Source organism: Monodelphis domestica, chromosome 1 (genome assembly GCF_027887165.1).
Source record: "Monodelphis domestica isolate mMonDom1 chromosome 1, mMonDom1.pri, whole genome shotgun sequence".
Taxonomy (NCBI): domain Eukaryota; kingdom Metazoa; phylum Chordata; class Mammalia; order Didelphimorphia; family Didelphidae; genus Monodelphis; species Monodelphis domestica.
In genome coordinates, this window is record NC_077227.1 from 619,940,819 (window position 1) to 619,965,570 (window position 24,752).

General features: G+C 38.4%; 1 protein-coding gene and 1 long non-coding RNA gene across 19 annotated transcripts in view; one reads left to right on the top strand and one right to left on the bottom strand.

Annotated features, from left to right (window-relative positions):
• Nucleotides 1-10,191: 10,191 nt before the first annotated feature.
• Nucleotides 10,192-23,869, bottom strand: LOC103093972 (uncharacterized). Its single transcript, XR_008915613.1, has 3 exons — nt 23,748-23,869; nt 22,037-22,105; nt 10,192-20,730 (listed from the first exon to the last, which is right to left on the bottom strand). It is a non-coding gene; the product is annotated as an uncharacterized LOC103093972 (long non-coding RNA).
• TASP1 (taspase 1) overlaps nt 23,852-24,752 on the top strand; it is a 255,250-nt gene continuing 254,349 nt past the window's right edge. For 4 of the 18 annotated variants that reach the window (XM_056813878.1, XM_007476676.2, XM_056813880.1 and 1 more), the window contains exon 1: nt 23,853-23,972. The gene's annotated coding sequence lies outside the window, so the exon portion shown is untranslated. Of the gene's footprint in view, nt 24,119-24,752 lie in introns of all 18 variants that reach the window. The other 14 variants (XM_056813873.1, XM_016427711.2, XM_056813872.1 and 11 more) reach the window with 8 other exon arrangements.

The following is a 24,752-nucleotide window of genomic DNA, read 5'->3' on the forward strand; positions in this document are numbered from 1 at the left end:
TCTATCAGTTCATTGATCAGATCTGTCTTCCTCCTCTGCTGCAAGGAGGAAGAGGGTTGATTCTGAACTGAAAGACAACTAGTGAGACCTCAGTCTCATCTCTTATGTATTCTTAAATTGGGCACTCACAAAAAGGAAAATGAAGAAATTGCAAGATTGAACTTCCCTCAATCAAAAATTCTCAGCAGAGAACAAAAGCGAATATCTATTCAATTATTTCTTCCTCTTTCTTCCTTTGGATGGGCCCCGAAGGAGAGAAAAAGAGAAAAATTCAGAGCAGAAAAGGGAGATTTTTACTCCATAGTTAGAGGCACTTTTCACTTAAGATTAATTCTAATGGTTGATGCATGCAACTTGGGAGGATTGCTAATGATTTTGATATGGTACAAATATAATTTCATGTATTGTGGTAACTGTCAGTTAAATGTGAAATGTTAGCCAGATTTTATTGAGCACAAAAAAACTCATGGTTATGTAAGGGTTAAAATTATGGTTGAGACTGAATGTAATAATTATATTTGGTCACCAAGGATTTTATTTATAAAATCCTAATGCAATACCCAAACTCGGCTGGAAATTTTATGGTGATTTAATTACAACAGGAGGAAGAAATTATTAGAGGGAGAGTGGGGGAGAGAAGGAAAGGAGTTTAATTCAAAACCATTCTGGCTCAGGCTAAGCCAAGGGGGGAGTTTAAGGCCCCTGGAGATCCAAGGCAGAAAAGGGAGTCAGTCCTTTTCACTCACATGACCAATCTGAAGGAAAGCTGACTGCGGGGCTCCTCCAAACTTGAGCTCCAGGATCGAACTGGCCTCTACCCCTCTCCACAGGAAGTCACAAGAACTCCAGAGGTTGTTCTCTACTTCACTTCCTGCATCTCATATGTGCCAATGGTGGCTCAAGCTTCGATTAGGACAGCCCAGGGGGGAAGTTAGTGTTTTCTGATTTGTCATTATTTAGCACATGCCCATGTAGGATGGGTGTGCAAATTCCTGGGTGCTAGACCAAGCAAGATGGAGGAAATTTAAAATTCACAGTTAGAAGTTTGTTTTGTTAGATCTTGCAATGCATAATGGTTTCAGTGAATTTGAGAGTTGTCTAAATGTGATTGATTGCCAGCCTGACACAGAGAGGGAATGTTTTATTCTATAAGGACAGAAATTGTACTGGCTAATTTATAGATGTAAAAGTCATCTAGAAAAAGTTGTTATGCTGTTGAGAAGAACTAATTCTTGAATTTAAACTTGGGATTTTTCAAATCAGATGTTATTTTAGTGTATGTGCTGTCAGAACTAGCAACAAGAAATCATATGACACACAAGTTTTTAAAGTGGTTAATCTGTGCCTGGGATTTAATAATACAAGTACTAAGAATTTGGTATTTTGCAAAAGAGGGAATTTCTAAATCATGTTGTCTTTGACTAAGGTTATATGAATTGATATAAAAATGTGCACAGTGTATAGGAAGGAATTTGTGATCTAGAGATGAACAGGTATTCAGATAGTAGAATAATCTATTAATTATCCTATTTTTGGGTAAACTGGGCTATTCCTATAAGAAGACCTGACAAATCTCCTTTCCCTGTCTGCTAGCCAGAAGGAAGTAATGCTTAAATCTCACTATTAGAGACATTTATTGGAATTTTATTTCAAAATTGTGATCATGTATATATGTGGGTTTAGAAAATAACATCCTAATTTTAATTTTGTTGGAGAGTGAAATCTCAGGCTGTATAGAAAAGCCACAGATAAGTTTTGTAAAACACATTTTTTAGCAGTATAGCCTCAAGAAGACTGTGTTCCATCCTTATCTATCTTTCCAGCATAAAAGGGAAGGAAAAAATGGCTTTAAGTGTTTAAACTTACCAAAAATGGGCTTTTGTTTGAAATTATCAAGTGGTTTTTATCTCAATGGTTTCATCCAGTGTATTAAAGTTGGACTAACTTTATTATTACATTTAACTTCTTGATCTCGAAAATAGATAATCAACCTACTTGTCAAAATGCTTGCTTTAAGGTTTAAGGTCCTTGCTTTAAGGTCCTTAAACCTTAAAAGGTTTCAAATCTCTAAATTTAAAATAGATCCCATAATACGAAATGCTTTCTGAAATTTTTTTGAAATATTATGTGAGTTGCTGCTAAAATATGTATTTTAAGTATTGTTTGGATGTAAACAAAAGCTCATTGTAAACCTGACTGTACCATAGATTTTGTTCAATACTCAGTGGTTACCTCAGTTTACCAATTTGTACTATGAACTGAAATTTATAACTGATGAGTACTATGCTAAAGCTACAGTGTTTCAGTGAAGTAATCCTTTAAATCAGAATTCTTTTGGGTTACCAATTAGTAATTGAAGTGATACTAATGGAATGTTTGTTTGACTTATGATGGTAAAAGCAGGTCAGAGAAGGTAGAGAAGGTATGTTGGTTTTGGATTCAGAAGAAAGAGGGACTTTAATCTAAAATCCATAAAGCTTAAGTATGCGGGTTTGTAAATGAAGAATGGAAGTTGCTTTCTGCTTTTTAAGCAAAGGGTTTTGAAGGAAGAGAGAGAGAGAGAGAGAGAGAGAGAGAGAGAGAGAGAGAGAGAGAGAGAGAGAAGGTGAAAAAGAACAGATAGATGTTCTCTCATAATTGGATCTTTAACTTAGGGATAATATCTAGAATTGATGTATGTGGTTTTGGAAAATCACAAATAATTCTGGGATTTTTCTGAAATTCTTAGGGATTCCTGACTGATCTTGTCTTAATTCTTTCAGATGGCCTAAGGCCAGGATTTGATCTGTCCCTGATTTGAATTTACTGTAGAGCTAATGAATTCAATATTTCTGTTCAGGTTTTGTGACTAAATTGTGATAAATTAATTATTGCCAAAATATGTAAGAATAACTGCTATAATGTAGACTCATAGGCTTTAAGGAATCCTTAGAGAGGGTAAATGATCAGAAAAGCTTGTTTGAGGTATATGGAAATTCTTATTTGCTGATAAGCAGAACTTCTTTCAGCTGAAATAGGTGAGACTTGTCTTTTAAGGAAAAAGAAGGCTTCTGGGATCTAATGGTGAGGAAGTATTCTAAGGAGAGAGAAAGTCCTAGGATGGTTGGAGAAGGCAACCCAAGGCTAACCTTGGACTGGACTTTCCTGACCATCTAAGCTGTTAATCCTTGAGTGATCCAATGATGGCATGAGCCGGTGACAGCCTTGGCTTGTACATGAAGCCACTCACTGAGCCCTTTGGGACATGAGGAAATATTTTCCCTGTCTGCCTTTTCCTTTGTGACAAATTCACATAATCAGAGCCTAATGCAAATTATAAAATTAAAGTTTCCATTTCCCCAAACAACCTTAATAATTGAAAATTCTTAAGTTCCTAGGGTACATACTTTGAAAAGTAGGTGAAGTTTATTAATAGATGGCTTGTATTTGTAGCCTTAATTTACCATAGTTGAAGTTTGGATCTTGAGCTTGGAAATATAGCTCAAAGCTTTCTTGAATTTCCCCCAGAATCTGGGGTAAAGAAAGACATCTGTAAAATATTGTTACTCAAGTCTTTATAGATGTTTATAGTTAATGTGTACTTTGTTAAGGATATTCTTTAATAAAAACATCACATACTAACTCTGTAAACTACTCAGGAATCCTATTTCCTAAAGGGATCTATTCCTGTTATATAATTTCTGAAGAAGTATGTTGGCTACAATACCCAAATGCAAATGTGTGATATCAATTACTATTGTACTAACTTTCTTTTGCTATCTGGTGTTCTAGTTTTTGTCCCAGGCCTGGTTTTTACACTTCTATCTCAGCGGCTGTCTCTCCCCCTTGTAACCTGTCTGCCAATCTGGAGAAGCAGTCGCTGGACATCCTTCAGATCTCCAAACAGGTCCCCACCCACCTAGAACCCAGGCATTCACTGAAGACATGGCCCTAAAGACCCTGTGCCTACAGCCTTTTCCTCCCTGTTGAAGTCTTGGCTACTCCCCCGTGGGATGTGTATTTGTATGCATTTGTAACCTTGTCACTTCTCTAGTTGCTTCTAGGGTAGAAGCACTTCTGGGAGTCACCCAGGTTCCACTATTACCTCAGCAAATATTCCAGCCTGAACCTCTGGACATTGCCTACAGTCAATACCTCTCTCTCCTGACAGTAGGCAGGGACAGCTCTACAACCATTCTCAGCTCTGAAGAAGCTACAGAATACTGAGACCATCTACCTTTTCCCTTAGCTATTTTGAGAGGGGGGAGATGACATAGGAATTGTACCCCCAGAAACTTGGGCAGACTATTGTCAGGGAAGTTCTTTTGCTCCCTTGCATCCTCATGACTCCTAGCCTAAGGATTCTTTGCTTTTATGCTGATCATCTGGGGCTAGTTCCATGCATTCTTAATCACTTAGTAGCCTTCGTCAAGGATCACTTTTTTTTTTACATTATTTTATTTGGTCATTTCCAAACATTATTCAGTGGAAACAAAGATCATTTTCTTCCCCTCCCCCACCTCTCCCACAGCTGAAGCACGATTCCATTGGGTATCACATGTGTCCTTGATTTGAATCCATTTCCATGTTGTTGGTATTTGCATTAGAGTGTCCGAGTACCAAATTGTTTTGTTAACCACTGCTTTATAGTTAGTTTGAGATCTGGGACTGCAAGTCCTCCTTCCTTTGCATTTTTTTTCATGATTTCCCTGGATATCCTTGATCTTTTGTTCTTCCAAATGAACTTAGTTATGGTTTTTTCTAATTCAGTAAAGAAGTTTTTTGGTAGTTCAATGGGTATGGCACGAAATAAGTAAATTAATTTGGGTAGGATTGTCATTTTTATTATGTTAGCTCATCCAACCCATGAGCAATCAATGTTTTTTTAAATAATATTTTATTTGATCATTTCCAAGCATTATTCATTAAAGACAAAGATAATTTTCTTTTCCTCCCTTCCACCCCCCATAGCTGATGCGTGACTCCACTGGGTATCACATGTATTCTTGATTCGAACCCATTGCCATGTTGTTAGTATTCACATTAGAGTGTCCGTTTAGAGTCTCTCCTCTGTCATGTCCCCTCAACTGCTGTAGTCAGGCAGTTGCTTTTCCTCGGTGTTTCTACTCCCACAGTTTGTCCTCTGCTTATGGATAGTGTTTTTCTCCTATATCCCTGCATATTGTTCAGGGACATTACACCACCACTAATGGAAAAGTCCATTACATTCGATTATACCACAGTGTATTAGTCTCTGTGTACAATGTTCTCCTGGTTCTGCTCCTTTTGCTCTGCATCACTTCCTGGAGGTCGTTCCACTCTCCATGGAATTCCTCCACTTTATTATTCCTTTTAGCACAATAGTATTCCATCACCAACATATACCACAATTTGTTCAGCCATTCCCCAATTGATGGGCATCCCCTCATTTTCCAATTTTTGGCCACCACAAAGAGCGCAGCTATGAATATTGTTGTACAAGTCTTTTTCCTTATTATCTCATTGGGGTACAAACCCAGCAGTGCTATGGCTGAATCAAAGGACAGACAGTCTTTTATCGCCCTTTGGGCATAGTTCCAAATTGCCCTAGAGAATGGTTGGATCAATTCACAATTCCACCAGCAATGAAGTAATGTCCCTACTTTGCCACATCCCCTCCAGCATTCACTGCTTTCCTCTGCTGTCATGTTAGCCAATCTGCTAGGTGTGAGGTGATACCTCAGAGTTGTTTTGATTTGCATCTCTCTGATTATAAGAGATTTAGAACACTTCTTCATGTGCTTATTAATAGTTTTGATTTCTTTATCTGAGAACTGCCTATCCATGTCCCTTGCCCATTTATCAATTGGAGAATGGCTTGATTTTTTGTACAGTTGATTTAGCTCTTCATAAATTTGAGTAATTAAACCTTTGTCAGAGGTTTCTATGAAGATTTTTCCCCCAATTTGTTGTTTCCTTCTGATTTTAGTTACATTGGTTTTGTTTGTACAAAAGCTTTTTAATTTGATGTAGTCAAAATTATTTATTTTACATTTTGTGATTCTTTCTATGTCTTGCTTGGCTTTAAAGTCTTTCCCCTCCCAAAGGTCTGACATGTATACTATTCTGTGTTTACCCAATTTACTTATGGTTTCCTTCTTTATGTTTAAGTCATTCACCCATTTTGAATTTATCTTGGTGTAGGGTGTGAGGTGTTGATCAATTCCTAATCTCTCCCACACTGTCTTCCAATTTCTCCAGCAGTTTTTATCAAATAGTGGATTTTTGTCCCAATAGCTGGGATCTTTGGGTTTATCGTATACTGTCTTGCTGAGGTCGCTTGCCCCCAGTCTATTCCACTGATCCTCCTTTCTGTCTCTTATCCAGGACCAAATTGTTTTGAAGGCTGCTGCTTTGTAATATAGTTTGAGGTCTGGGAATGCAAGGCCCCCCTCATTTGTGTTTCTTTTTTCATTATTTCCCTGGATATCCTTGATCCTTTGTTATTCCAAATGAACTTTGTTATGTTTTTTTCTAAATCAGTAAAGAAATTTTATGGGACTTCAATGGGTATGGCACTATATAGATAAATAAGTTTGGGTAGGATGTTCATTTTTATTATATTGGCTCGTCCTATCCATGAGCAATTAATGTTTTTCCAATTGCTCAAGTCTAGTTTTAGTTGTATGGAGAGTGTTTTGTAGTTGTGTTCATATAGTTCCTGTGTTTGTCTCGGGATATAGATTCCTAGGTATTTTATTTTGTCTAAGGTGATTTTGAATGGGATTTCTCTTTCTAGTTTTTGCTGCTGAGCTGTGTTGGAGATATATAGAAATGCTGATGACTTATGAGGTTTTATTTTGTATCCTGCAACTTTGCTAAAGTTGTTGATTATTTCAATTAGGTTTTTGGTTGAATCTCTAGGATTCTTTAAGTAGACCATCATGTCATCTGCAAAGAGCGATAACTTGGTCTCCTCCTTGCCTATTTTGATGCCTTCAATTTCTTTTTCTTCTCTAATTGCTACTGCTAGTGTTTCTAGTACAGTGTCAAACAGTAGAGGTGATAATGGGCATCCTTGTTTCACTCCTGATCTTATTCGGAATGCATCTAGTTTATCCCCATTGCAGATTATATTAGCTGATGGTTTTAGATATATACTGTTTATTTTTAGGAACGATCCTTCTATTCCTATGCTTTCTAGTGTTTTCAATAGGAATGGGTGTTGTATTTTATCAAAGGCTTTTTCTGTGTCTACTGAGATAATCATGTGGTTCTTGTTAGTTTGCATGTTAATGTGGTCAATTATGTGGATGGTTTTCCTAATATTGAACCATCCTTGCATTACTGGTATGAATCCTACCTCATCGTAGTGGATGACCCTTGTGATGACTTGCTGGAATCTTTTTGCTAGTATCCTATTTAAGATTTTTGCATCTATATTCATTAGGGAGATTGGTCTATAATTTTCTTTCTCTGTTTTTGACCTGCCTGGTTTTTGAATCAGTACCATGTTTGTGTCATAAAAGGAGTTTGGTAGAACTACCTCTTTGCTTATTATGTCAAATAGTTTGTATAGTATTGGGATTATCTGTTCTCTGAATGTTTGATAGAATTCACTTGTGAATCCGTCGGGCCCTGGGGATTAATCAATATTTTTCTAATTGTTTAGATCTAGTTTTAACTGTGTGGAAAGTGTTTTGTAGTTGTGTTCATATAGTTACTGTGTTTGTCTCAGCAGATAGATTCCTAAGTATTTTATATTGTCTAGGGTGATTTTAAATGGTATTTCTCTTTCTAATTCTTGCTGCTGAAATGGGTTAGAGATATATAGAAATGCTGATGACTTATGTGGGTTTATTTTGTATCCTGCAACTTTGCTAAAGTTGTTGATTATTTCGAGTAACTTTTTGGTTGATTCTCTAGGGTTCCTTAAGTAAACCATCATATCATCCGCAAAGAGTGATAGCTTGGTCTCATCATTGCCAATTTTAATAGCTTCAATTTCTTTTTCTTCTCTAATTGCTACTCCTAGTATATCTTGTACAATGTTAAATAATAGAGATGATAATGGGTATCCTTGTTTTACTCTTGATCTTATTGGAAAGGGTTCTAGTTTATCCCCATTCCAGATGATGTTTGCTGATGGTTTTAGATATATACTGTTTATTATTTTTAGGAAAGGCCCTTCTATTCCTATACTTTTGAGTGTTTTCAATAGGAATGGCTGTTGTATTTTGTCAAAGGCTTTTTCTGCATCTATTGAGATAATCATGTGATTTTTGTTAGTTTGCTTGTTAATATGGTCAGTTATGTGGATGGTTTTCCTAACATTGAACCATCCTTCCATTCCTGGTATGAATCCTGCCTGGTCATAGTGGATGACCCTTGTGATGACTTGCTGGAGTCTTTTTGCTAGTATCCTATTTAAGATTTTTGCATCTATATTCATTAGGGAGATCGGTCTATAGTTTTCTTTCTCTGTTTTTGACCTGCCTGGCTTTGGGATCAGTACCATGTTTGTTTCATAATATGAATTTGGTAGAACTCCTTCTTGGCTTATTCTGTCAAATAGTTTCTTTAATATTGGGATTAGTTGTTCTTTGAATGTTTGATAGAATTCATTTGTGAATCCATCTGAACCTGGGGATTTTTTCTTAGGGTGTTCTTTGATGTTCAATTTCTTTTTCTGATATGGGGTTGTTAAGGTAATTTATTTCTTCCTCTTTTAGTCTAGGCAATTTATATTTTTGTAAGTATTCATCCATATCACCTAGATTGCCATATTTGTTGCCATATAATTGGGCATAGTAGTTTTTAATGATTGCCTTAATTTCCTCTTCATTAGAGGTGAGGTCTCCCTTTTCATCTTGGATACTGTCAATTTGATTTTTTTCTTTCCTTTATTTATTTAGACTGACTAGTACTTTGTCTATTTTATTTGTTTTTTCAAAGTACCAGGTTCTAGTCTTATTTATTAAATCAATAGTTTTTTGACTTTCAATTTTATTAATTTCTCCTTTGAGTTTTAGGATCTCTAATTTAGTCTTTATCTGAGGATTTTTAATTTTTTCGCTTTCTAATTTTTTAATTTGCATGCCCAATTCATTGACCTCTGCCCTTTCTAATTTAATATATGAACTCAAGGATATAAATTTCCTCCTTAGTACTGCTATGGCTGAATCCCATAGGTTTTGGAAGGATGTCTCATCATTTTCTTCAATGAAGTTATTGTTTCTACGATTTGCTCTTTAACTAACTGGTTTTGGAGAATCTTATTGTTTAATTTCCAATTAATGTTTTATTTACCTCTCCATGTTCCCTAATTATTATTTTTATTGCATTGTGATCTGAGAAAGTTGCATTTATTATTTCTTCTCTTTTGCATTTGTTGGCAATGTTTTTATGCCCTAATACATGGTCAATTTTTGTGAATGTACCATGTGTTGCAGAAAAGAAGGTATAATCCTTTTTGTCCCTATTTTTTTCCACATGTCTACTAAATCTAATTTTTCTAAGATTTCATTCACTTCTCTTACCTCTTTCTTATTTATTTTTTGGTTTGATTTATCTAGTTCAGATACAGGAAGGTTCAGATCTCCCACTAGTATAGTTTTTCTATCTATTTAGTCTTTGAGCTCCTCTAGTTTCTCCTTTAGAAATTTGGATGCTGTGCCATTTGGTGCATACATGTAGAGTACAGATATTTCCTCACTGTCTATACTGCCTTTTATCAGGATGTAATTACCTTCCCTATCTTTTTTAACTAGATTTATTTTTACTTTGGCTTTGTCCGATATCATGATTGTGCCTTCTTTTTGTCAGTTGATGCCTAATAGATTTGGCTCCATCCTCTTACTTTCACCCTAAGTGTATCTACCTTCCTCATGTATGTTTCTTGTAGATAGCATATGGTAGGGTTTTGGATTCTAATCCATTCTGCTATTCGCTTGCTTTTTATGGATGAGTTCATTCCATTCACATTCATAGTTATGATTACTAGCTGTGTATTTCCCAGCATTTTGATTTCTGCTCCTGTTCCTGCCTTTTCTTCTTTCACTATTTCCTTCTATACCAATGTTTGCTTTTAAACAGTCCCTCTTGTTCCCACCCTTATTTTACTACCCTTTCTACCCCCCTCCCTTCTTATTCCCCCCCTTATTTTCCCTGTAGACTTTCTAAAATTAACCCCCCACCCCCTCTCTCCCTTGTACTGCTTCCCTCCCCACCAAACCATTTGTTATCCTTCTACTCCTGTATAGGGAACAGATCTATTCTCTGCCCCCAATGGATTGGATTGTTTTTCCCTTTTTGAGTCAACTTCAAAGCATGTAAAAGTTGAGTATTTCCTGTCTCTGACCTCTTTACCCTTCCAGTGTATCGATGTTCTCCCCCCTCCCACCATGAGCTTCTTTGTGACATATAAATTTACCCCCACTTGTTTCTTTTCCCATTTCTTTTAATATTAGCCTATTTTAAGCTCTAGTTATATATATGTATATATATGCATACTCATGTGTATGTATTTATGCATGCATATATCTATATACCTATTTATGTCTTGTCCTTTCATCCTATACAGTTTGTCACTGTTCCCTCTAAGTGTACTTTTTTTTGCTGCCCAGGTAATAACAACAGTTTTTAAGAGTTACCAATGACGTCTTTTCTTATAGGGATATATATCATTTTCACTTTTTAAGTCTCTTAAAAATTTTGTTTTGTTTTGTTTTACTTTTTTCCCTCTTTTTTAATTACCTTTTGATGATTCTCTTGAGTTCTATGCTTGGACATCAAATTTTCTGTTCAGGTCTGGTCTTTTCTTTACGAATTCTTGAAATTCTTCTATTTTGTTGAATGACCATACTTTCCCCTGTAAGAATATAGTCAGTTTTGCTGGGTAGTTGATTCTTGGTTGTAGACCTAGTTCCCTTGCTTTCCAGAATATCATATTCCATGCCTTTCTTTTTTTCAGTGTGGATGCAGCCAGATCCTGAGTTATTCTCACTGTGGTTCTTTGGTATCTGAATGACTTCTTGGCAGCTTGTAATATCTTTTCTTTGGTCTGTGTAAAGATTAAAATTTAGGGGAGAGGGGGAGACTGAGGCATCTGAGGCAGGTAGAAATTAGTTTCTCTCTGCAAGGAGTATTATATTTTTTAGAGGTTTATTGAAGATTAATGATTAAAGAAAATACAGGATAAGAAACACGTGTCCAGGCTATAGAGTGGCCTAGACACAACCTCACCTACATTATGAAAAAAACCACGCCTGCCCCAAAACGGAAGTCCAAGAGCCAAGAGACCTCAAAAGCCTTTGAATCAGCTTAAATACCTTCTCGATCTCGACCCAGGTGAGATTACAAGGCATTCTGGGGAAGTGGAGCAAAGGCTCGTGGGGATTGTAGTCCTGTATTCGAGTCTATTTTTTACATATGATAGTTCTTGAATTTGGCTATAACATTCCTGGGTGTTGTCAGTTGGGGATTAAGTATAGAAGGTGATCTGTGGATTTTTTCAATCTCCACTTTCCCCTCTTGTTCTAGGATATTGGGGCAGTTTTCTTTAATAATTTCCTGTCATATAATGTCCAGGCTTTTTCTTTTGTCATGGTCTTCTGGTAGACCAATGATTCTTAAATTGTCTCTCCTTGAAAGATTTTCTAAATCCTCTGTTTTGTGAATGAGATGCTTCATATTTTCCTCAATTTTTTCATTCTTTTGGTTTTGTTTTATAGTGTCCTGCTGCCTTGTGAGGTCACTTGATTCTAGTTGTTGTATTCTGGTTCTTAAAGACTGGATTTCATCCTTAGCTTTTTGGTTGTCCTTTTCCTTTTGGTCTGAATTTCTTTGGAGGTCATCTTTCATCCTCTTTACCTCATCTTTCATCTCCTTTTTCTCATCTTTCATCCTCTTTACCTCATCTTTCATCTCCTTTTTCTCATCTTTCATCTTCTTCACCTCATTTTTCATCTCCTTTGCCTCATTTTCCAGCTGGTTGATTTTGGCTTTCAAGATACCATTTTCTTGTTTTAGTTCAAGTGCCTCTTTCCAGATGATTTATCTACGTTTTTAAGTTCTTTTCCAAATTGTCTTCAGCCTCTCTTAATTGTCTTTTGAATTGCATTTTGAGTTCTTCCAAAGCCTGTATCCAATTCACTGGGGTTTCTGATTTTTCCTTTGCTCAGCCCTCCCCCTCTGTTTCATTCGCTCTTTGTTCATTACCTGTGCAAAAGCTGTCTATTGTAATTTCTTTCTTCTTTTTCTGTTGTTTGCTCAGGTTTACCCCTTCTTTGCTCCCTGTATTTGTCTGTGCTCTTGCTCCTCTCATTTTTTTTTTTGTTTTGGTTTTGAGCCTGTCAGTCTCCCCTCTTGGAGCTTTGTCAGACCTCTTGGTACAGTCTCTAGGGGAGGAATGTTAGCTTCCCTGTCCTCTGGAGGCTTTTGATTGGATTAAGTTCAACTGGGTTGGGCTGTATGTGCTCTGAGGCTGAAGACTCCTGGAAGGCTGGGCCGCCCAGGCTCTTTCCAGTTCTCTCAAGCTGCTTCTCCACTGTCCGCAAGGTTCCCCAATGCCTTTGCCCTCTCCGAGGTTCCTGTCCTTGCTAGAGGTCCTGCACTCTTGGGGGGGCAGGGGTCCCAGCCTCCCTGAGCTCTGAGGAGTCCTGATGTGATTAGGTTCAACTGGATTGGTCTGGATGTGCCCTGAGGGAACAGTAAGACTGGAGCCAGATGAAAGGACCCAGCTACGGCCCCTGGTCTCTCCCTAGCTTCCTCCCCGCTGTCCATACTGGATGCTCTGAGCCCGGCACCCTGCTGCTCACAAGGTAGACCCTCCAAAGCAGCACCTTTGCCCACCCAGAGATTCCCACTGCCGCTGGGGGCTCAGCCCTCTGGGTTGGGGGGGAGGGGTCCTGGGACCTTTCCTCTGTCTTCCCCTTAGACTCGAGTGTTCTCAGATTCCGGCTTTTGGGGGGTGTACCTTTTGATTTGAGTCCAGAAGGAGGGTTCCCCACCTCTGTCCTGTTGTTAAGTTTGAATTTCAGTTTCCAGGAGCATTCAGTTTGTGATCGATAAGGAAGGGTTTTCAGAGGTCTGAACTTTTGCTGCTTCTAAGCCACCATATTGACTCCGCCTCCAAGGATCACATTAATACTGTCCAGCTATGGTCCTTCACCAGCAATTTCAAACTCTGACTCCTCCTGAATCCTCTTATGAGGATACCGTCGCATGAGGAAGATTCCTCACGTACAATAGAATAAGTAGGGAATGAAGAGCCAGCTACCAAACCCCTTCTTTCCCCTCCCTGACCCCTAACACTAGGAGTTGTTGTCTTTCCCCCTCCTGACATATGCTAGGAACTGATAAAGACCCCAGCCCCAGAAGTTCCTTTTTACTTCCCCACCCCAGGAATTCCTCTGCACTCTCCCTACCACAAAAGTATATAAAAAGCCTGCAAGCCCCAGACCCAGTGCCAGCCATTTATTGTGCTGTGCCCAAACTGCAGTTTGCTTTAATAAACTCCCTTCTGTGTGTTACATTGTTGGTCTTGGTTTCATACTTGGGATCATAATCAGTTACTTCATTCCCACCCTAAGTCCATTTCTGATAGATAAGATTGAAACTATCCTTGTTTTGATTTGTTAAAAGGCTATAGGAAAGAGTTAGGGAACATTTTTGAAATCAAGTTCCCAAACTGCACTTTCAAGCTGCCTGTCAGGCCACCCCTGATTCCCTCCCACCCAGCCTTTACCCAGGAGAGCTGAGGGAGCTTATATCTGGCTGTTGGGCAGAGGAATGTGGCATGTGAAAAATGTCCTTAGGAGCTGTGGAGAGGGGATTGGAGCAGTGTCTCTCCCCATCCCCAGCATGCCTGGGAATCCATGCAATGGCTTCACCAACATGGCTACAGTATATACAGATAGATGGGATTGAAACTGTCCTTGTTGTGATTGGTTAAAACTCACTTGAATAATTAGGATAATTGGTTTTGTAAAATTTGCATTTTGATTAGCTTTCAGGATAGGATTGTAAACCAATGGTGAATGAGGGGAGGGACCATCTTTGTAGCAGACACTAGGATAGAAAGGAGGTTGCCTACTCCCATTCTTTGTATTTGCTTGCTGGCTGTACCATTGTCTTATGAGTGTCCATTCTTGGGAGAATGAAAAAAAGAGCCTTTGACCCACTGATGTTCAAGATTCTTTTCAGTAGGTGGTCATTCTTCTCACCATATGTGCCAATCAGTTGTCCTTCCTTTCCTTTATTGTCCAAAGTGTATATAAGACCCCACAATCTTCAGTTCCTTAGAAATTCCCATGATGGAGATTCCTACTTGTGGTGCATTTTCTTGGAGATATTGTTCCCAGGGTCCCAAAATTTGGCCCTGTGTGGTGGCCATAAGAACTCTGTCTCCCTTGTCCTGATTAAAGATGTATCCTTTTATAACTGCTTTAATAGTTTTGTTTTTCAGTGTTGATAGTATGATTGGTAAATTATGTGGGCTAGCCAATCAGCAACCCTGAGAGAGAATAGATGGACCAGAACAAATGTTAAACTACAAGAACAACAAAAACAACTAGAGTGGTTCTTTCTAAGCTTTGGTGATATGGACAATTGTGTGACCAGGATATTATTTTAAGGGGGTTCATGAGTCTTATGCTAATCCATAAATTTAAAAAAATATGCATTTTTTTAGGCTGAATAGTCTCACAAATATAATAACTAGTTTTCAAAAGTATATAGATATTAGGTAACTCCCAATCTCTTCACTAGTTAGTGTTTCCCAAATGACCAAAAATTACTTTGTATATATTTTGTTTTAACTTATATAACAATCTTGTTAAGAGTTGAAATGCCTGTTTTGAGTTGGAGGAAAAACTGGATGTTCCCTTTTTTAATCCATACCTACTAAGAATACTGAAGTAGTTAAATTGGGGCTTGCCTAAATAGCTAATGTCCTGATTAAAGAACAGACATGGAAGAACTGGTGGTCCTAATACTGAGGCCCTTTTTTCAGTTAATTGTGACTAACATAAATTTCTTCTATTTTGATAAAGATTGCATCTTCATTTTTTAAAATCCAGATATAATGCTATTAGACACATATCCCAAAGGAACCAAAGAAAGAGGAAAAGGATCTATATAGAGAAAAATGTTTATAATGTCTCTTTTTTGTGTGTGTTTGTTAACCCACAATTGGAAACTAGGGCGGTATCTTCCTATTGGGGAATAGTTTTTAAAAAATTGTGGCATATAAATTGACAACATTATTTTCAGAGAATCTCCTTACTGACTTTTCTAGTATGTTAAAACAAAGAGGATAATGACTGAGTTGACTATAAATTGGTATCTCAGAAACTAAAATAAAGAAAACAAGCAAACCTATAGAACAAGTGGACTGTCCCAGTCACCCTAGCCTCTGTGTCTTTCCCAAGTTTTTGTGAAGTCATAAAACTTGGCTTTCCCCTTTCCTAAATTTTAATCATCTCCTTTTCTACAGTTCAGTGTGAGTCTCAGGGCTATGGTCCTGTGTGTTTCCCCAGATTATAATCTATCTGCTAGAATTAAAGACAGGCTCATTTTTATTACTACTTTGGAAGTTGTATTTTTTTTTCAGGTTGACAAAATGTAATATAATATTATCAGGCCATAAGAAATAATGTGGGGGGCAGCTGGGTGGCTCAGTGGATTGAGAGTCAGACCTAGAGACGGGAGGTCCTGGATTCAAATATGGCCTCAGACACTTCCCAGCTGTGTGACCCTGGGCAAGTCACCCCATTGCCTAGCCCTTTCCACTCTTCTGCCTTGGAGCTAATACACAGTATAGGCTCCAAAACAGAAGTTAAGGGTTTTTTAAAAAAAAGAAAGTGGACAACTTCAGAGAAAGCTAGGCAAACCTTAATTGATGAAGAGTGAACTGAACTAGGAAAACAATTTATATGATGACAAAAACAACATTAAGAAGAAGAATTCAGAATTATATCAGCATAGTGATAAACCATGAGTCCTAAGGAATGAAGATGATACATGCTTCTTACCTTCTTATAGAAAGCTGATTCACTTAAAATGAAGAAACAGACATTTTCAGATGTTCCTAATGTGGGTATTTGCTTTGCATATATAGATATGTATTTATTGAGGATTTTTTTTTTTACCATTAACAAAAATTGCTCAGTGGGGATAGGTAGTTGAAGGTGTCAACCTTGAAAAACAAAGAACTACCAAGGTAGTTAGAAAGAACAAGTCTTTACTCAGGACAAGGAAGACAAGGAAGACCACTACAGGGAGTCATGCACAAGATACCACATAGAGACAAGCTCTATTACTGTGGGAAAATGCACCTCAAAAGGGAATTTTTCCAATGAGCTGAAGAATTCTGATGTGGGCTGACATTAGGCAGTAAGGGGTAGTAATAGGAATGGGACCCTCATACTCTGAAATCTTGAATTTCCCACTAGTTAGCACTGGTTAAACAACTACAAAACCTGTAGTTTCAGCATTAATCAAGCATGAATTGCAGATTGTTCAATTACACATTCTGTGAACAGGATCCATAATATTCTACACCAGGCATCAGCTTTGTGCCTAATCTGTTTTTATTAATTACTCAAATTGTTCTTAGAAATAATTAATTACCCATAGTGGTCCTCCTTCTAGAAGGGCAGTAAGACTTCTCCTGCATTGATAAATGATGACAACATGGATAATAGGGGAACAGGGAACCTGTACACTTGGGGGCTCTGGTGTTCCAGAGGAAGACCTAGATTTTGCATATGCTTCTTATTCCCTATGGCAACAAACCCCCAAATGTACCTCCATCTGAGTTTAGAATGGGAGATGCCAAGCTATCAGATCCCAATAAATATGCCAACCCTGATCTACAGATTGTGAAGGCTGCCACTCTTCAGCAGAGCTGTTACTGTATCCTATTAGCTCCAAAGAAGCTACTCTACCAGTCCTTGGGTTTATCCATCAGCCTGAAGGCTATCTGATTAGTCCCCAGACTATTAAGCCATTATAGCACCAAAAAACCACTTCAATTAAAATTCTTTTCTTACTTCTGGATTGATTGGAACTTGAATCTCCTGTTCTTGGGGAAAGACCCTATATTGGCTGAGATCATTGGGTATTTAAGGTTTATAGTTCAGCCTAAAACAAGGGTCAGTCTGGGACTTCTTCAAAAGCAAGTTCCCAAGGGAGAAAGGTAAATTTGGGGGTTCCACAAAACAAGGCCATCAAAGGACAGATTAATTTAAAAATTTTATTGGAACTGTCAACATGGAAATCTAGAGATCCCCAGTTTATTTAGTTTGAGTGTAGAAACCCCAGGTTTTGACCTTGTCACAGGAGAGGTTTCCCCCTGAGGGAAGGTCCCTGTTCACCAGACAGTGAACTTCCTGGTAGTCTGGGTTGGAACAGCTAATCCCATCCAATATTGAACATCCCTTTTGTCCCAATGTTTTCTCCCCCTAGGCTAAGGTCCATGACCAAGGTGACCCAGTCCTGGGCCCTTTTGTGTCCATTGTAGGGTCCCAGCCCCTCACTATTATTCCTGTCTGGAACTCTTCATTTTCCTTTCTTACCATTGTAAAGTCAATCAACTGTCCCTCTAATCCTAAAGCCCCCAGGTCATCTAGAGTGGTATATAGGTTCCCCAATTTCTTTTGTTCCTCGGAGTGATCCTGAGTGGTGGCATTCCCAGGGGCTGGTGACTTGACTCTGTGCAGTCTTGGAAAGCAGCTCTGTTGTCGTATTAGTAGCACTAACCCCTTTTCCCTTGATTAAAGAGTGATTTTTGACTATTTAATAGTTCTGTGTTTTTTCTAGTTGACAGAACAAAAAAAGATAATGAAGTATTTTTAAAAAACAAACAAGAAAGATAGCATTTAGCTGATCTAATTTTGTTTCTCACAAACAGCTGTGGTTGTCCTAATTGCTTTTATGTGCTCTTTGTGGTTGGCATTGTTGTGGAAGAGTTTGAGATTAACACTGGGCCAAGAAGGTTACTACCTCAAGAAGGACAGGCTTTGATGATTATCTTTAAAAATAGAGAAACTTATTAAGTTGAATTTATTGATTTGAATATGAGTTGAATGAACAGGCGGCAGGTGCAGGTAAAAATCTGCCTCAATGAAGAGAAGTGATACAGAGATTTTATATTTTAAAGGGGTGTGAGGAGAAAAGCATAGGTGTCCCTGATTGTGAAAAGCACAGGAGTCTCTGACTGTAGCTTTCAAGAGTGAGAGTGGACCCCAGTAAAATCAAATCATGGTCTGGCCAGAATCACTCCTCACATGAGGCCCCTCAAATCTCTCCTTTTGAACCCCTCCCTGCTATACTTTATTTTCCACTTAAATCTTCATGGACAAGTGTCTTTGTGCACAAAAACGCACAAAGACAACTGTCATCCTTGGTTACCGAAAGACTACTACCACATTATCCTACAGAAAATTCTGTCTAAGCTTCTATGAGGTAAACTTAAAGTCATTGTACTAAGATTGTAAATCATTATTCTAACTATTGTTCATGTAAAAAGCTTATCTAATCCTTTAGACTATGTCACTTTCAATAAACCTAGCCTCTGATTGCTACCACCTTCAGTGACCCTCTTGACACATCATCCTCACCATTCATTCTCTTCACCCCTTCAGGGATCCCCTTCCTCCATATCTGTCAGTATCACCTGACACCTGACCACAAAGGTGGGTGAATTGTAAATCTCAGGGAATGAATTGATGTCTGAGATGCAAAGGGAAGGTACATATCTGTGCTTATCAGGAAGCTAGGGGAAAGGCTAAGAAAATGTATCTCTCAGAGACTCTTTTTATCATACAGTTCCTTTAGTTCCTTTCTTTAGCTAACACTGCATGGGGTGCAAGAATGGGGAATTCTTCACATATTTGTACTCTTTGATCTGGATTCCTCTGGAGTTTTGGGGTCTCCAGGGGACATGAGGGCATTGAAGAGTTCTCAGAGATATATAAGAGAATATGACCTTTTATAGAGAAGGGGTGGGATTGAAATTTATCACTCCCATCATCCAGGGTTTTCTTTAATTGGGAACATAATCATGAGTCATTCATCTGTTTCATAATTATATTTGTAAGAGGAGAATTACTATAACCTTGGAGCTTTTAAAATGGCCCCATTAGAACAGGAGGCTAAACCCATTTTGACCCTTAGTGATTACATTTGAATGTATACTTGATATTTTTCCTTCAGTAGATTGTAAACTCAGGGAGGGCAAGGACTATTTTATTTTTGTGTTTGTAACCTGACCCCTTATCAGAAAGGTTGGTATTTTTAGTAAGTGCTTAACAAATGTTGAATGATTGATTGCAGCTGGCTAGTTGTTTACTAGCTACATTCTTTTGCCCTTTGACTTCATCTTTAGATAGTACTAGAATACTCATGACTTGAAATAATACAATATTTTGGGGGAGAAAACTGGTATTAAAAAGATAGATCATTGTTTCAGGAAAAAGCTTGGTGTAATTTTTTTCAAATTCCATTTTCCAAAGGCAATTCAGCCTTTATGAATTTGCCTATATGAAATGATAAAGAGTGAAATAAGTAAAACCAAAATAACAACATACAGCAATAGAAATATATTAAGAATAATTTGTGTATGTCCACCCCAGGATAAGAAAAAAACCTGATAAAAAGAAATGTTGTTAAGTGATGACTTCTCTAGTATGGGGAGGAAGGGAGATACATGGGGATTTTAATGTAACAAATAAGCTTAAAAAATAAAAATTTATTTTCAAAGGACTTTCTTTTTAGAACTAGAAGTAACCTAAGAGATGATAGTTACTTTTTTTCTCCATAGAAACTCCTTACTTAAATTGATTTATTTTTACTTACTTCCATTATGGTTACAACTTTCCTTTTCAGTCTAATTTTACTCCCTTCTGTGTGCTGGTAAAACCGCAGTATTTGTGTTTTATATTCTATCAATTTCAACTCTATAGGCCCTCTCCCATTCTTGGAATGGACTCCTTCAAAATCCCAGTCTTGTGTACTTTACTTTTCTTCAAGGTTGAGCTCAGATATCTTTTCATCCATGAGACCTTTTAAGATTCCCTCTCTCCTTCTGAAAATTATTCTCTCCTCAAATTTCCTTACAAATAAGTTAGACGGTACTGTGGATAGAGCATTAAATCTGGAATCAGAAAGATCTGAGTCACATGCTCTAAGAAGCTATCTTAGTTGTGTGACCACTTAACCTGTTTCTTCATTTATAAAATAAATGATAATGACAATAGTACCTGCTTTCCTGGGTCATTATTAAGATAAAATGAGATAATATTTTTAAAGTGCTACCAAACTTAAAATGGCATAAAAATGCTAGCTATTATTATTTTGGTTCAATTCTTTGCCCTTTCTGTCATACATACCTTTTGTTATGCTTTATTTTTGTTATTCTAAATGCTAAATGTTAAGTTCTGCCAGGACTTGTTGATCTTCAACCAGAAACAAACTCTTTCCAGAAGACAGGAAGGGAAAGCTAGCTATCCAATCACCCAAGTTCCCTCCAAAAGGCAGGTCAAGACAATGACTCAAGCTGAAGGTGATTACTGAGGCTGACTTTCTTCCTTGAGCTGACTTCTTTTTGAAGCTGACTTCTTTCTTGAAATCGACTTCACTAGCTCCAGAAATTCAGGGTCTTTTATGGTAGCTTCTTGTCCTTTCCCCTCTTCACAAGGGCCAATCACAGCTTCCAAGTTGCCCAGTATTGTCCAAGGGGCAGTGTTTTTGGGAACCACTTTTCACCTTCTAGAGAGGTAAATATTCATTAAAAGGGTTCAGTTTCCTGGCTGGTTGGGTTTCTTTTTTTTTTTTTCAATATTTTATTTGATCATTTCCAAGCATTATTCATTAAAGACATAGATCATTTTCTTTTCCTCTCCTTCCCCCTTCCCCCCCCCCCCATAGCTGACATGTAAATCCACTGGGCATTACATGTTTTCTTGATTTGAACCCATTGCTATGTTGATAATATTTGCATTAGAGTGTTCATTTAGAGTCTCTCCTCTGTCATGTCCCCTCAACTGCTGTATTCAGGCAATTGCTTTTCCTCGGTGTTTCTACTCCCACAGTTTATCCTCTGCTTATGAATGGTGTTTTTTTTTTCTCCTAGATCCCTGCAAATTGTTCAGGGACATTACACCACCACTAATGGAGAAGTCCATTACCTTCGATTATACCACTGTGTATTAGTCTCTGTGTACAATGTTCTCCTGGTTCTGCTCCTTTCGCTCTGCATCACTTCCTGGAGGTTGTTCCAGTCTCCATGGAACTCCTCCACTTTATTATTCCTTTTAGCACAATAGTATTCCATCACCAACATATACCACAATTTGCTCAGCCATTCCCCAATTGATGGGCATCCCCTCGTTTTCCAGTTTTTGGCCACCACAAAGAGCGCAGCTATGAATATTTTTGTACAAGTCTTTTTGTCCATTATCTCTTTGGGGTACAGACCCACCAGTGCTATGGCTGGGTCAAAGGGTAGATATTCTTTTGTCGCCCTTTGGGCATAGTTCCAAATTGCCCTCCAGAATGGTTGGATCAGTTCACAACTCCACCTGGCTGGTTGGATTTCTGAGAGTGTGAATTCACTAAGTGGTGGTTTGTGAGCTACTCCACCTAGTGCTAAGTAGGGTGTTCAAGCTTTTGTTGAGTCAATTCAAAAGTAGACAAAGGAGAGTTAATCCTGTCTTCAAAATCTGGAGAGGTACTAAGTAGGGGTACTTAAATTATTGTTAACCAAGTGTTAACTCAAAATAGACAAAGGGAATAAAGGATTCCCTTTCATAAGTGTAAACTCAGAATAGACAAAGAGAACAAAGAATTCCCTTTTTACATGATATTGTTTAAAGTTTTTGCATTCTTAGCAAATTTCCTTCTACATAATTTATGATTAATAAATGCTTGCAGAAGAGCTGTTTGAATAATCTAAAAATTATTTAAAGGCAAATTTGGAATACTAGGTTTTGTAGGGAAGATTTATTATTTTCAATATTAGACTTCTAGTTTATAGTAAAATATTAAAATTAACATGTATGCTCTGAACACACACCTGATTATGGTAGTGTTGATGGATCAAGGTAGCACCGCAAGATGAAAATATGATAGACACCTGGAGGAACTGGAAAAAAAGCTTAGAATGAACATGCTACATTAAACTACAAATGGCTATTCTGTAAAAATTTCATTTATTTAGAGTATTAAAGATTTAGAACTAAAGGGAACTTTCAAGCTATTTGATTGAATATCTTCCTGCCCCACTCCAGACTAGATTAGGAAACTGAGGTTGAAAAAAGGTTAAATGACTGGTCAAGATCATATAGGTAATAAGTTATAGAGAAAAGTTTGGAACTAACATTTTCACACAGACTTATTCCTTTCCTTCAGAGCTCAACTCAAATGTCTCTTCTTACATTGGGCCCTTTTTCACCCCTTCCCCCCTTGCTCAGACTATTTTTCTTCTGCCTCTTTCCCCAAAACATTAAAAAAAAACAAACAAATCATATTTGTTTTCTGGTATAGAATGTAAACTTTAGGGTACTTTGTTTATGCTTTGTAACTGAGCCTAACAGTGCTGACTTAGAGTAGGCACTTAATATATGCTCTGGGACTCACTTTTTCATCTGTAAAATGAAGAGCTTTGATTAGTAAAGCAGAATTTATTGTTATTAATAAATAACACTTATTACTTTATTACTATGTCAGGTCCTGTTCTAAACTCTAGGTAAAAAAAAAAGGGCAAAAGATAGTCCCTACTCCCAGGGAACTCATATTCTAATAGGGGAAAGGATATGAAATATATATACTAATAAGATACAAACACAAGATAAACTGGAGATAATCAGTAGAGGGAGGATTCTAGCATTAAGAGGCACCAGGAAAGATTTCTTGTAGAATGTGGGATTTTAGCTGGGATTTCATGGAATCCAAGAAGCAGATAAGGAAGGGCTATTCTAAGCACAGGGAATAGCTAGTGAAAAATACCCTGTCTGGAGGAGTACATTTTATGAAAAAACAGTGTGAACTATTCTATCATGTGGGAAGGGAAAGGTGTAAAGAGTAAGATGATTGGAAAGGTAGGAAAAAATTTTAATTCAAAAGTGAGGATTTTATATTTTATTCTGGAATGTATTGATAAGAGGAATATGATATACAGTCCAAGTCTGAGGCGACTCACTTCTGGCAATTTTCACTGGCTGTCACATGCTTGGGATCTCTGTCTCTGTCCCCATCTTTCCAGCTATTTCTGGCTCTTCTTTTTTTCCCTCTGTTTTCAGCTAAAGACTCACCTTTTGTGAGAACCTTTTCCTAGTATTTCTTCTAAGATTATCATCAATTAATCCTTTCTAGTTATTTGAATGCTTTCTCCCTCCTTTAGACTTTTAGCCCTGGGAGAGCAGGCTATTTTTTTGCCTTTCACTCTATCCTCAACACCTAGGGGCACTTAATGAGCGCTTGTTGACTTGACTCTAAAGTCTCTTTCAGTTCTAAAACTTTATCCTATCTAGGGTGAACGGAAACAGTCATTGGCAGACAGAAACAATCTGTCCTTTTGGGGTTACAAATGTAACTACACATAACAAGGAGAAGCAGAATTAAACAACCTTTCAAGAAGGCAGAGAAGGCTTTGGGGATCGCGCTTGCGTACTGAGGTTAAAGGAACTCGGGAAGCTGAATTTCTCCCTTCCTGTAATGAATGCAGGTTATTGCAGCCACTTTGGAATCCTTCCCTCCACTAGCGACCAGGGCCCACGCACACTCACAGAGGAAGTCCAGTGAATCAGGCGGGAGGGCCCGAGATCAGTACCTGAGGCCTCATACTAGGTACGGGAGGAGGAGGCTGGGATCGCAGCCCGAGGCTCCCGCTTCCGACCACGTGACGGACCCCACCGCCCAATCAGGAAGAGTTACGTCCTTCGACGCGGTTTCCTCACCCTGGCAACGAGTGAGTGACTGGTTCCGGTGCTGCGAGTGCTCTGTCGCTGCTGGTGAGTCCTACTCCCCTCCGCTCCTCTTTCCCCCGCTCCCGCCCTCGTCCCGCGTTGGAAGGGGCTTGGGGGTCGGAGGCGGCGAGGGCGGGAGGGGACACTCCTCTGAATCTCCCCCGAGGAGCGGGCTCCTGCTGGGGCCGGAGGTAGGGAGGAACAGTGGTCTCTGTTAGCGGCACCCTATTTTTCCCGCCCCTTCTCCGTAACGTCTACCTCTGTCGGGTCTTCGGAGAGCCCTAGATGCGGCCTCCTGCCCTGGGAACTAAGGAGAGTCCTTCACTGCCATCCGTACCTTGCCCTCCCTTCCCCCTTCTTGTCCAAGACCTCCCTTTTCCCGTGCTCTCGCTTCACTTTCTTCTCGTGAAATCAGGTGTCACCTCCTGTGGGGGTAGTTTCCTGAAGCCTTACTCCAGTGGTTACTGTGAGAATCTCTGTCTCTTTGTCTCTGACTCCCTCCTTCAGCTTCTCCCCTTACCCTACTCTTTCTTCCTTTTTCGCCTTCCTCCCCGTCTCTCTGCCCTCTTTCTCCGTCTCGTCTATTCTTCTCTTATTTCCTTTATCCCGAAATTACTTTGTATTTACTTAGGAGTTAAATGTATCCTCTTCCTGGAAAAGCCTCGACTCAGGAATTAGGATTTGTCTTCAAATCTCGCTTCTGATAGTAATTACTTGTGTTAACTTTTGTCAACTCGCAGCCCTTGCTTTTTCTTAATTGTAAAATTAAAACAATGCTAAAGTCCTTAAGATGAGGGAAAGAAACAGTTTTTGTCGTTGTGAATT